Source organism: Schistocerca cancellata, chromosome 8 (genome assembly GCF_023864275.1).
Source record: "Schistocerca cancellata isolate TAMUIC-IGC-003103 chromosome 8, iqSchCanc2.1, whole genome shotgun sequence".
Lineage (NCBI taxonomy): Eukaryota > Metazoa > Arthropoda > Insecta > Orthoptera > Acrididae > Schistocerca > Schistocerca cancellata.
The window spans coordinates 255208029-255222043 of record NC_064633.1 but is presented as its reverse complement, the minus strand read 5'-3'; positions in this window follow the sequence as shown (position 1 = coordinate 255222043).

The following is a 14015-nucleotide window of genomic DNA, read 5'->3' as shown; positions in this document are numbered from 1 at the left end:
TCTTCTACTGTATTTCTTTCCCCCATTCCTGTCAATTGTTCCCTTGTTCCCTTGGTGTTGGTAGCAGTACAGATTTACTGACTCTCCTGCAAGTAACCACTCCATGTGCACAATACTCAAGGAGTAAAGGAAACACAAATTTGACTTCGACATGCGCATTTCTTTGATCTTGGCGGTTGCTTCAAACACCGTCGCAAACTTTGGTGTTTCGCCTTGCGATCGTACTGGAAAAACCAACTTCCATCACCAGTGATAATTAGCTTGAGTAATTCTGTGTTCAGTTCCACTTTTTTCAACAAACGAGCAGCTACATTCCTCCATTCACCGTTTTGTTGGTTTGTCAGGCCTTTGGTAACCACTCGAGTACAAAGTTTCCTCAGTCCCCGATTTTCAGTCTAGTATTACGCTAGTTGTAAATTCATGGATTCATAAATAGGCTAGAATAGAAGACATGGTATACGGCCGGCCGCTGTGACTGAGCGGTTCTAGGCGCTTCAGTATGGAACCGCGCGGCAGCTACGGTCGCAGGTTCGAATCCTGTCTCGGGCATGGATGTGTGTGATGTCCTTAGGTTAGTTAGGTTTAAGTAGTTCTAAGTTCTAGGGGAGTGATGACCTCAGATGAAGTCTCATAATGCTCAGAGCCATCTGAACCATTTTTGGTGGTTTTTGGTGAAAATGGGTAAAACTATAGCAAATAGTATACGGAGATGTGAGTACTTACAGTAAACATCGTTATATTTGTTTCTTACCAACTCCTCTCTCTGTCTCTCACTCTCTTTCCGGTGAACTCGGCTATAAAAAACATGTTAATGTCAGGACTGTGGAAATAAAAATGTTGTAGGAGAAATAAATACTGTTTTTATTACCACTTACTTTCAATCATTCTCCAACATTAAATTTTCTTCAATATTTAGTAACAGGGTACATTCTGGTCATTGTCATCATATTAGAAATCTCGCATGTGGCATACTCATCACCATTGTTCCATCAATTTCATATTTAACTCTCTAATCACTGCTTCGTTTCTGTCGACGTACATTTCGATCGAAGTGCTAGATGAGAGTAGGTACGTTCGCCTTCAATCTTTTTAATCAGTTCCATAACTATCATGCCATGAATTGCTCTCCTGAGCTAACCTCTTCACCTCAAAGTCGCACTTGCACACTAAGTACTCAGTTATTTGTTGGATGTATCTCAATCTCTGTCTCTCCTCTGACTACCCTCTGAGATAGTTTTTCTTCAAATTATGGTCTGTGTTTGATACTAGTAGAACCCTATTCGCTGCGAGTGCCCTCTTTACTTGGGTTAGTTTGCTTTTTATGCCCTCCTTCCTCCGTCCATCATCGGTAATTTTGCTTCGAAAGAAGCAGTATTCGCGATACCCACCTCTGATGTTAAGTTTCTTGCTTTTATCTTTTCTGGCTGCCTCTCATTACGTTCGTCGTCCTTCGATTTACTCCCAATCCACATTATGTGCTCATTAGACAGTTCATTTCATTTAACAAATCCTGTAATTCTTCTTCACTTCCACTGAGAATAGCAGTATTGTCAGCGATTACCTGTTACCCAAGGTTTCTTCGCAGTTACCTTACTTGTTTCTGTATTTGCCGGTTCAACATCTGTAATTTCCCTTTTTAGAGATGTGAACTGCCTAAAAGCGAAATTCAAGCGCATCTCATACGTTCTGAATACTTCAGTACACTACTTTGCACATTGATTCTTCCTGACTAGTCTTTTAAAGTTCAGTTTGTTCTTCATGATTACTAAATAGTGATTTGCATCTGTATCTACTCCTGACTACTACTTCAACCTAATATGGTTTCAAAATCTTTTTCCGATTGTCATATAATATTTTATATATAATATAATTTCGGAATCTCTTGCTGACCATGATGTAAACAGCTCGAATCTTCCTGCTGCCTCCCGCTGCTTTCAAAGTATACCTCCTCCTCTTGTGTTTCTTAAATTGTATATTAGCTATTATATATAAATTTTAAAAATTTTGGATTCAAAGAAACTTTTTTTTTGGTCAAAATCGTAGGAATATTTTTACAGATAACTAGGAATCTGATTGTGTACTGTATTTCTCATAAAATAAAAATAATCTTCTAAACAGTTATAGCTGACGTCTATTAGTATTCGAATTTGTATCACAAAAAGATCACGAAATTTACCTTTTGTACGCTGTAGTAATGATTCAAGAGGATCAGCCATAAATTCGTCGCAACTGAAAGAAACGGTTATATAATTTAAATAACATACCTGAGTTTAATGTTGAATTATTCTAAAGACTGCATGTAATATCTTCCTTTTTACTCATATTTGAAACAAATTATTTTCTTACTTAAGAAAATACAAACTTATTTCTGCTAAAGCTAAATTATTGAGTAGCTCCGGCTTGTGTGATTGGATTTCAGATATAAATGTTAAATTATATACACCACGTTACCAAATCCAGTATCGGGCTTCAAAAGCTAAGAAACTGGTTCTGTTGAACAGTAGATACAATTAAGGGCTATTAAGAATGAAAATAGATTAATGACGTTACGCAAACCACACCGGCTTCCATTAGTACAATTACTTTGGTCACATTTAACTTTAATGTTTCGGAACACTGAAGAATAGGAAATTACGTAAAGAAGTCTGAGTTAATCTTTAGAATAATATTTCAGTTAGAAAAAGATTCATCCGTCAGAAAAGAGCGGCAATCCCAACGGTAATCGTAAAGACAAACGAAAGCGAATGGAATAGAATGAAATAGAATGAACGTATCATTGTCGTGAACAACTAAATATACTGAAATATGAAAAAACCAGGAGCGCTGGCTCCGTACTGTACGCTTACTCTTATACAAACATGATGTTTTACATAAATCATAACACTGTAGAATAGAGCTTTTTCCATTATATATGTACAATTAGGTTGAAAACCTGAGAATCTTTCTTAACAGAATGAGATTTTCACTCTGCAGCGGAGTGTGCGCTGATATGAAACTTCCTGGCAGATTAAAACTGTGTGCCTGACCGAGACTCGAACTCGGGACCTTTGCCTTTCGCGGGCAAGTGCTCTACCATCTGAGCTACCGAAGCATGACTCACGCCCGGTACTTACAGCTTTACTTCTGCCAGTACCTCGTCGCCTACCTTCCAAACTTTACAGAAGCTCTCCTGCGAACCTTGCAGAACTAGCACTCCTGAAAGAAAGGATATTGCGGAGACATGGCTTAGCCACAGCCTGGGGGATGTTTACAGAATGAGATTTTCACTCTGCAGCGGAGTGTGCGCTGATATCAAACTTCCTGGCAGATTAAAACTGTGTGCCCGACCGAGACTCGAACTCGGGACCTTTGCCTTCAATCTTTCTTAAGTTAGTAAGCACTTCATAAAGAGGAGCCACAGAGTACAGCAGCTTTTTCTTACTAAAAATTATTTTGCCTGCTCTTCCCTGACTTTTTATGTAGATACATGTTTCCGGATGGATTCTGAAATGCTCTTAGCATGAGACATATTATCATAGATATTACATTAATTTCTTACACTTTGATGTTTCTGTAATTGTACTGATGACTTCCATTTAGACAAATAATGACATATAGAACAGATGCCTTATCCCATTTCTAATGCACTCATATGCCGCTGTGTGAAAGATAGTTAACTGATTTTAACTGTACCGTTCATTCAGAAATTGTAGTGTTTAACTATACCTCGTCAAATAATCGTGTATATAGTTTAGGTTACAGGCACTTCCAGTGCGCACATAGCCCGCTGTTTGAGGCTTACGTAAATAATGTTGCTATTCATTTGAATATTATGCTTGCATTCAAATTACTCTCACTTATATCACCACAGCAAGTTAACCGTTAGTGGTTTCTGCTATCGTCAATAATAAACAGCACTCTCCGGCATAGTTATCGTCCTTCTAAAACATAATGCATGGCATCTGTTAGTCTTTCACCTGCTACTGCACGGGTACTTCCTTGTTTACAGATACTGTGTGTCATGAGCAACCAACTATGTTTACATTCAAATGAGACGAGTGCTTAGTAATAGACTTACACAGTGAATAGGAAAGCCTTATATAATGGTGTCAACATCATACATTGGCTCTTGTGCTGTGTCTTTAGAATAAAGTTATGTATGTCAGTTATGTTTTCACTGTGGACATGTGAAGGATGTATGATTTTGTTGTTACACATGGCACTCAACTATCTCGTTGGCTTGGGTAAGATTGGTAGTCATTATACTTCTTTGACTTATTCGTGCACTATATTACATATCTCGTTGCCATTTAAAGATGTCTTACTGACATCATTATCCCATCAGCTATATAATAAGCAATAGAACTATTTTCTATTAACTGTTTACACGGTATTTATTTTTTTATCTACATTTTTTTGTACTGCAAATCTTAGGACGGCTGATTATTGTAGACGAATCGATTTACAATTAAAAAAATTTTACTTTTAGTAAACACCGATAGTTTCTCTTTAATTTAACTATATCAAGTAACAACATCTAAAATTTGTTGCAAAACTCATTAGGCTTTTCCTCTCTCTTTCCTACTGCCAAGACTATATTCGCCAGTAACCCGTTCTTCTTCTTATTCAATATAACTACTCTCGTGATCCCCGTGAGGATTAGATTTCCGTCTCCCTTTGTGTACTGAACTGCTCATTCCGTATCCTCGTTTACTTTTTTCTGTCTTTCCGTCTTCTGCTTGCAACGTTGCCCTGTGTACCTGAACTTTCGTTGTCAGTATTGGTTTGCTGTCAGATACGATGAGGAAAACCTTATCAGTGAACTGTTCACAATCGCTCACATCCTGCCCTATTTTCCTATTCTTAGTGAATCCTACTTCGGGTGTAATACCATTTTCTGCTGCTGTTGTTAACATTAACCTATGGTAGTTAGACTATAAGCAGGCAGGAGTGGCCGAGCGGTTCTAGGCGCTTCAGTCTGGAACCGCGCTACCGCTACGGTCGCAGGTTCGAATCCTGTCTCGGGCGTGGATGTGTGTGATGTCCTTAGGTTAGTTAGGATTAAGTAGTTCTAAGTTTTAGGGGACTGATGACCTCAGATGTTAAGTCCCATAGTGCTCAGAGCCATTTGAACCTTTGTTTCTTTAGACTATAAATCCTTACCTTCTTTTCAAAAATGTTCAAATGGGTGTGAATCCCTAAGGGACCAAACTGCTGAGGTCATTGGTCCCTAGACATACACGCTACTTAACTAACTTTAACTTATGCTAAAAACAATACACACACCCATGCCCGAGGGAGGACTCGAACCTTCGGCGGCAGGGGCCGCGCAATCCGTGACATCGTGGCCTAGACCGTGCGGCCATTCCGCACGGCTCTTCTTTGCATTACACTTCACTGACCAAAACTGTATCTAGCTCGAGCGTTTTCATTTCCCTTCCCAGTTTTCTAGCTTCCCTACAACGTTCAAACTTTTGACACACCACGCTCCTACAATGTTATCATAGAATGTTTACGTGGTAATATTATGCAAATTTTATTCCAGCAAAAGGTCTTTAATCCACTTCACTTTAAGCAGCCCCTTCATGTAGAACACGATTCCGTTGAAATAATTACTGGTATGCTGTCCAGTGCGGGCTCCATGTGTTAAATTCATGTTGTCCTGCTTGAATGCGATAAAAGGGTTTTAATTAACTATTACCAACTGCTTCGGGATCCTATAAAATGACTGGCTCAAATAGAAGATCTCAATCATCATGTGGTGGCTGGAAGGAAAATATTTCCATATTTAATTTTGTTTTGCACTACAAATTCGTTAAATATGAATACATTATTAGGCTTTACTGTTTCAGACGGAAGAATATCATTGCTTTTTCTGAATGTGTGACAGTTACTCCATAAAGGCCGTACACAATCTTCTATAATAGTTGGTATTTGTTGTTGAATTATGTTCTTGAAATATATATTCACGCTCGAAGTGGATCCCCTCAGGGCGTGTTAGTAATGACATAGCAAAGTTGCTCCTACGGGAGTTGTATAATCCTACTATCTCAGCACGTGTACCATTGCAGGACCAGTTGGTGACTACTATGCGTTTGTGATGTGGGAGTTTTGTCAACTAAGTTATAGTGAGGACTTAGTCTTTATATTAGCGTACATGGGATTTCATAAAGAATAAACATGTAATTCATACTGTTGTTTTTATTTATGACTTCTTAAATGCAGCAGGGTGTATGGTCACACTTAAAAACGAGTGTAGTTCATGTTATCTACGTGTATTAACCCACAACGTGAATCACCAGCCGGTCGCGGTGGCCATGCGGTTCTAGGCACTTCAGTCCGGAACCGCGTGACTGCTACGGTCGTCCCGGGTTCGATTCCCGGCGGGGTCAGGGATTTTCTCTGCCTCGTGATGGCTGGGTGTTGTGTGCTCTCCTTAGGTTAGTTAGGTTTAAGTAGTTCTAAGTTCTAGGGGACTGATGACCATAGCTGTTAAGTCCCATAGTGCTCAGAGCCATTTGAACCATTTGCTATGGTCGCAGGTTCGAATCCTGCCTCGGGCATGGATGTGTGTGATGTCCTTAGGTTAGTTAGGTTTTAGTAGTTCTAAGTTATAGGGGACTGATGACCTCAGATTTTGAGTCCCATAGTGCTCAGAGCCATTAGAACCATTTTTGAATCACCATATTGATCGCTGGTTTCTTCTGATGAATGTGAATCTTCGCACGCTATTGCCTACAGATTGCTCCATATTTTGTAGTAAAATCCGTAGACACACGGTTGCCAGGTTAGTCGGCTGTCTCATCATCATCAGTTATCTGCTATATTAGCAGGTCCTTTGCCTCTCCATTTTCTGCGATCCATTGCTTCCTTCTTAAGGCTGCTGTATGTTGTACCGTCCATCATGTCATCCAGTATCTGGAATCTCTTCCTTCCTCGCTTCCTTTTCCCTTCTACATAACCTTCTAAAACTGTTTTTATCAGTCCGTCATTCTTTCTTAATATATGCCCAATCCAATTTCTTTTTCTTTTCTTTATTACATCTAGTAACTGTCTTTTCTCTCCCACTCTTCTCAGTACCTCTTCATTTTTTACTCTGTCCATCCAACTTATTCTTTCCATCTTCCGCCATGTCCAGATCTCAAAAGCCTCCAGCCTTTCTCTGTCTTTTTTCCTCATAGTCGGCTGTCTAGAGCGTGCTAGATCACATAACTGTTGTACATCCGATTTTTAAAAGTGTGCTCCGTAGATGGTCGCATTAACTCTCGTTATGGTGTTTACCTGTCCATGGGAAGTCCCCTGTGGAGATCGTATGATCACACAGTATCACTGATGGAGAGTGAGCGTTTCCGTAGAACATAGCGCTATAAACCAACGAAAGCGATGATGGAAAATTGAGATGCAGCCCCTCGAAACCAGATTGTTCTTGTTTCATGTATGATAAATCTGGATTCCACATCTCTGTTGAAGAAAACCTTTTTTCGCTATCAATAATGTCATAGGATAATTGCATCTCGCCGGCCGAAGTGGCCAAGCGGTTCTAGGCGCTTCAGTCTGGAACTTTGCGACAGCTACGGTCGCAGGTTCGCATCCTGCCTCGGGTATGGATGTGTGTGATGTCCTTAGGTTAGTTAGGTTTAAGTAGTTCTAAGTTCTAGGGGACAGAGGCCCTCAGATGTTAAGTCCCATAGTGCTCAGAGCCACCCCCCAATTGCATCTCGATGGTTTCCTCGAGTATAAAATCCCAGTAACGGCAAGCCGGAGGAACGGCAGATCTTTCAGGCTGGAGCAAACGTCTGTGACATAGATGCTTCCCACGTCGCTCAGGAACCGTAGGAATAGTCTGTCCAATATAAGCCTTTCCTTAATGACGGAGTTTTATGTGTTTAAGGCTTGCTCAGTCCCAAATACTCTTGACCAGACTGAAGAAGGGCTCTAGTTTTGGCAAAAGGAGATAGGACCTTTTGATATCGTATTTCCTGACGATTCCTGATTTTTTGGAAGAAATACTCCCTTCAAAGGGTTAAAAAGCAACTGATTTTCCAGTGTCCAATGTAGCTTAACCAAAATTGGAAAGCACTTGTACTTAAGGAATCCATCGAAATACGGCTATTCCATGACATTATTAATAGGGATAAAGGTTTTCGACAGCAAGATGTGGAATCCTGTTTTTACAGATATAAAATGACATAGGTCTGGTTTTAGACCCGCTACATCTCAATTTGCGATTAATTGCTTTTGTCAGTTTCTACCGCTGAAGGCGGTACAATTTTTTGCGTCGAAGAGGGCAGCTCTTCCAGTTATTGCGCGCACGCAGCGGCCGGCTATTGGAGTATTAAGGATCCACCGTATCTGATGTTGCCTAGGCCCCGTGGTCATTCTCACCATCGCACTTTCATTAGGACAATTCTTTCGTCTGTCACCTAGTATCACCATTACACAATGGCACCATTCAAGTTCAAGATTGTATTTTAGCTGTTACGTTAAATCGTCAAACGAGTTTTAAAAAAAACATCAGTATATTCCATCTATGTGTATTTTACTAACCCTCGTTTAATGTCACTTGTTTTTTATATAAGACTCGTCACTGTCGTTCACCCATGTATTTTGTTCAAAATCATCTGTTACTGTCACCAATTCCACGTTTTACCACTTTTAAATACGTTTATTGTAATCTTTGGCTGTAGAGCAGCTTTTACCGGCTGCCAGGCCGAACCTGTTGTGGGGAACTGAAATAACAAAAAAAAGAAAAGATATTACTTTAGTTCCGGTGTGATTGTGCACCTGAAATCTCACCTGAAGATGGCGGGCCATTGGACCGTCGAAATATTCGTGTCGACAGGACGATGAAATCCGGGTGCATACCCGAGAAGAGCATCGACTTCCTGGAAAACTGTTTGATCCCATCCTAGTCTTCCTATACTTTGGGAGGAGATCGCTTCGTCGTGAGATATGCCCATTCACCGTTTGATATCGACTGGCGAACGTTTTTGTAACATAGGCCTCCTCCCGACTGATCAGTGTGATGAAAGTCATTACACTGATACCTTACATCACAGGCCGATCTCTTGTGAACAGGATCATTGGCTCTGCCTTCGTCAAAAGATTCCTTTTCTTTCGTGGCGGCGTGAATCCACTTTTTAGGATTTTGTTATCCATTCGGACGTAACCTTTTCTCCCCGGACGAGAAAGAATACTATCATCTTGGTCCTGAGTCACTAAGTTCACTATGTTGTTGAAGGATAGAACGCTCCTCATCCAAGTGCCTTTCAGCAATATCAGGAGACCGCTTATTGGAAGTGACTGCAGTTGCCACGTTATCTAGCAGTTTTTGCAAATATACTTTTTTTTTACTTAGTCCACATGGTTTTGTTAAGTTCCTCTGTGATCTTTGATTCCCCCCTGTTTCCGGTGCCTAGCCACGTGAAGCCTTGTTTCATTCAGTTTTCTTCCTTACAAAAATATGAAAAAAATAAAAAGGTAACAAGTTGTGAGTCAGTTTCCTGGTTGTTCAGAATCCTTTTCTTTCGTTTTGTTCGCAATAATCATTTGTTTCATAATTAGCAGCTCATACTACATTATAACGTTAACAATGGTCGTCGGAATTCTCATAAAAGTACCAAGTCAAAAAGATAATACAAATAATTTTTAAAAAAATGCCCTATGGTGCGTGCTGGAAACCGAGAGTTTGTAGGATCGAATATAGATCGGTCGATGGATTTTTCAGTTTTTGTTTTAACGTAGCCTTCACCTGTCAACGATGTTAGGATTCGCCAGAAACAACACGTGTTTCAGATTTTAGGTTAAGTTTGAGGTCTCCATTCCACGGATGGATAACCGGGGTATGTTAGAGTGTGCTAATCGACAAAGCAGCATCCACTGAAAAACCTGCGCCTGGCCACTGAGCCACACGGAAGTATTGTTATTATTATAACCTATATACGTAATTAAGTATTGTAACGTATATGCAACAAATATGTAACGTAGCTACAGCAAATATTGCCTAAGTTCGTCTGTGAGACTGGACTCGATAAGCAACCTAAGCTATCAGTAAACGGAATCTAACCTGCATAGCACTGTGTGTGTTTTGTATGAGTGTCAGTTTCACTGTCATTTAAGCCCTCAACAGATCGATATATGAAAAGCTTGAAACTAACACTCGGATAAGCTATCTGAGTGCGTTCTTCAACATGAATTTAGAAGTGATACAGGATCTGACTTGTGCAACGGAATTTACTATACTATTGTTGTGGTGTGTCAGTGTCTCTGTTTTGGTCCTAAGTTTTACACTCACCTCTTTAGATAACTGCCTTTCTCCATGCGGTTTACAGCAATGGGCACCGGCATGCAGCAGCAGTGGCTAATGCTTATTGTTATTAAGAATGAATTTCATAAAAGGGAGTTGTCTTGGGTCGTGTTAATTACTAAAGGGATTTAATTAATTAAGTCTATTTAAAACTTCAGAATCATTATGAACGTGAAAAAGTATTAATAATGACAAATGACATACGTGTCAATAATGGCTGAGTGCCAGATTAACAAATTATTTCAAAGTTACAGTAACATTTAGTAACCACAGCATATTAAGACTTGTAGCATAATTATAATTGTTTGGAGGATAAGGAGGCTTCTTTCACTGACAAGCAAAACACGGGATTATTGCAAACTCGGACTAACAATCACGAGCCTGACCCTGAAATTGCTTTCGCGCTATGCTTGCGAATTTTACCTTGAATTCCATCTTCAAGCATAGTCAAGCCATCTAAATCTCTCCTGGCTACATAAATGAAATCAGGCGTTCAGTGTGGTAAGCTCTGCCACACCGAAGTGAGGGCAGTGTACACGTATTCCGTCTCCGAGCTCTTGGCCGACATTACTCTTTCACTCTCGCAGACAGACCTCGTCTCACAACAATGCTCCCCGCGCGCGTATCCGCGTGGTCTAGGCGCCTTGTCATGGGTGTGTGTGTTGCCCATAGCGTAAGTTAGTTTAAGTAGTGTGTAGGCTTAGAGAGCGATGACCTCAGCAGTTTTATCCCATAAGATTTTATCACAAATTAAGTCAAATTGCGCTTCCATGTCTCACCCTCAGATTGTCAGTATCGGTATCTGAGTGCTTACACAACGTAAATAATTGCGTTAAGTTGGATGTCTTGTTTTATGTAATGGAGAGTCCTGACACATTTCTTACAGTACGTAGAAACCCTCAGACCCCGAGCCCTACTTGCACTTGTTCGGGTTTTTGTATTTGGTAGTAAACAATTTTTGTACACTCTTGTGCTGGGTAGTGGTTAACCGGAAGGTTTGAATTACATTCACACGCAGGTTGCAGCAAGGACGGTAAAATCCCCGCTGTCTCTGCGCTTAAAGTGAATCAGCGTAGGAGCGCACATGTTTCAACACAGCGTAGTGACAGGGGACGGTTTAAGGTGAGATGTTTATATTTTCCCACCTCCGTGTTGCAAATGTTTTGACTTTTGCGTGAAATGCCCAGTCGATGTGCTGTTGTTTTTACGTCAATTCTACCAACAGTGAAAGTTGTTTAGTTCTCAGGGTGTTGTAAAATTCCTGGATTCGTCTCGTCGCTGTGCAGCCTATGAAAAGGATTGCGGAAGACTCCCAAATTCATTCCAAAGTACAGTGCAGTTTTAACACCAATATATTTCCAGGACTCTGGTGTCAGAGCCTGCAGAACTGTACCGGTTACATCACATGAACCCAAAGTTGACATCAATCGACACAGAGTTCACAACAATCAACAAACGAGTGAGCCTACAATACATTTGCTCGCAACCATAGCCAAAAAACGAGTACCCCAAGGCTCCTGCATGTCCTCTATTTATACTTTTGTTAACAATTACCTACAATGAAAATTACAATTTTATGTAAAACCACAATTAAAAGTCAAACCGAATATGAGATACACATTGCTAAAAATTTACAATCTCAGTGCTGAACAAGGTAAACCTATTTTCAACTTAGTTACGAGTTAATATAACCTTTTCTGACTAATTATGTTACAGGTAACAATTACATTTCTAAATTTGTTTATAGCAAATCAACTAGTGGCTGAATTTTAGAGCTAACATATATCGGAGATTCAATTAACGTGCTTTATTTATATGTTCTATTTAATTTGCTGTAGTAATTTTATACTGATAGGTTTACTGGTACATCCTGACCATGTGCTACGTTTCGTTCGATTAGTTACAGTATTAATTTCACATTTATATTATGTTTCTCACATAAGAACAATGTTAATCAGCAAAGCATCGCTTTCGATTTATATGTATACTGAAATAGTGGTTATTTTTTGTATGTCATTTGGAAACGGGTCACTTTACAATTGGACAATTAGGACTGGGGATTGTCTTTAATGCTCTCCGAGAGGTTCTGATAATGCAATGAGATCCAGTAATATTTCAAAGGCAGGAACTAAATACGACTGCCCGCCAGAAACATACCAGGAATCCATGTCTGATCTCAGGACGCGTGCATGCATGGTACATTTGGCACAGCGCAGCAAGCAAACGATACGAGTTTTCGCTCGGTTTTCATTCTAATCAGACGGCTGTTTCCACTACAGTGCACACAGTTTCACGAAGCAAAAAAAAAATATTTTGTGTCATCGGTCTTCTGACTGGTTTGATGCACCCCGCCACGAATTCTTCTCCCTTGCCAAACTCTTCATCTCTGAGTGGCTCTTGTAAACTACATCCTTAGCTGTTTTCTGGATGCGTTCTAATCATTGTTTACAGTTTTTACCTTCTACATCTCTCTCTAGTACCATGGAAGTTACTCAATGATGTCTTAAAACATCTATCATCCTGTTCTTTTTCTTGTCAGTCTTTCTTTTATATTCCTTTCCTCTCCGACTTTTTACAGAACCTCCTCATTCCCTAAATTTTTAGTCCACCCAATATTAACATTCGTCTGTAGAATCACATCTCAAAATCTTAGACTCTCTGCGGTTCCGGTGTTCCCACAGCCCATGCTTCACTACCATACAATGCTGCGGTCCATGCGTGTAGTCTCAGAAATTACTTCGTCAAAATGAAGCCTATGATTCATACTAGCAGGTTTACCCGTGGTCTAGCGGTACCGTCTTTGATTCATAATCAAAACGTCTTCGGTCCCCGGTTCGATCCCCGCCACTGCCTAAATTTTGATAAATAATCAGCATTGGCGGCCTCATTCTGCCAACAGCCTTGTCAAAGAGGGCGGAGGAGCGGATAGAGGTTCAGGGCACTCTCTTGTCCTAGGGGTGGGAAATTGCCCCTAAAGGCGGAAGAATCAGCAATGATCAACGAATGAGGATGCAGAAGGCAATGGAAACCACTGCATTAAAGACACGTAAGGTGTATCCACAGGACATGTGGCCTGTAATTGAAGAAGTGTCATGATGATCTCTCCATTAGCAAAAGATTCCGAAATAGTCCCCCATTCGGATCTCCGGGAGGGGACTGCCAAGGGGGAGGTTACCATGAGAAAAAATTGAATAATCTACGAAAGGATAACGTTCCACGAGTCGGGGCGTGGAATGTCAGAAGCTTGAACGTGTAGGGAAACTAGAAAATCTGAAAAGGGAAATGCAAAGGCTCAATCTAGATATAGTAGGGGTCAGTGAAGTGAAGTGGAAGGAAGACAAGGATTTCTGGTCAGATAAGTATCGGGTAATATCAACAGCAGCAGAAAATTGTATAACAGGTGTAGGATTCGTCATGAATAGGAAGGTAGGGCAGAGGGTGTGTTACTGTGAACAGTTCAGTAACCGGGTTGTTCTAATCAGAATCGACAGCAGACCAACACCGACAACGATAGTTCAGGTATACATGCCGACGTCGCAAGCTGAAGATCAACAGGTAGAGAAAGTGTATGAGGATATTGAAAGGGTAAAGCAGTATGTAAAGGGGGACGAAAATCTAATAGTCATGGGCGACTGGAATGCAGTTGTAGGGGAAGGAGTAGAAGAAAAGGTTACAGGAGAATATGGGCTTGGGACAAGGAATGAAAGAGGAGAAAGACTAATTGAGTTCT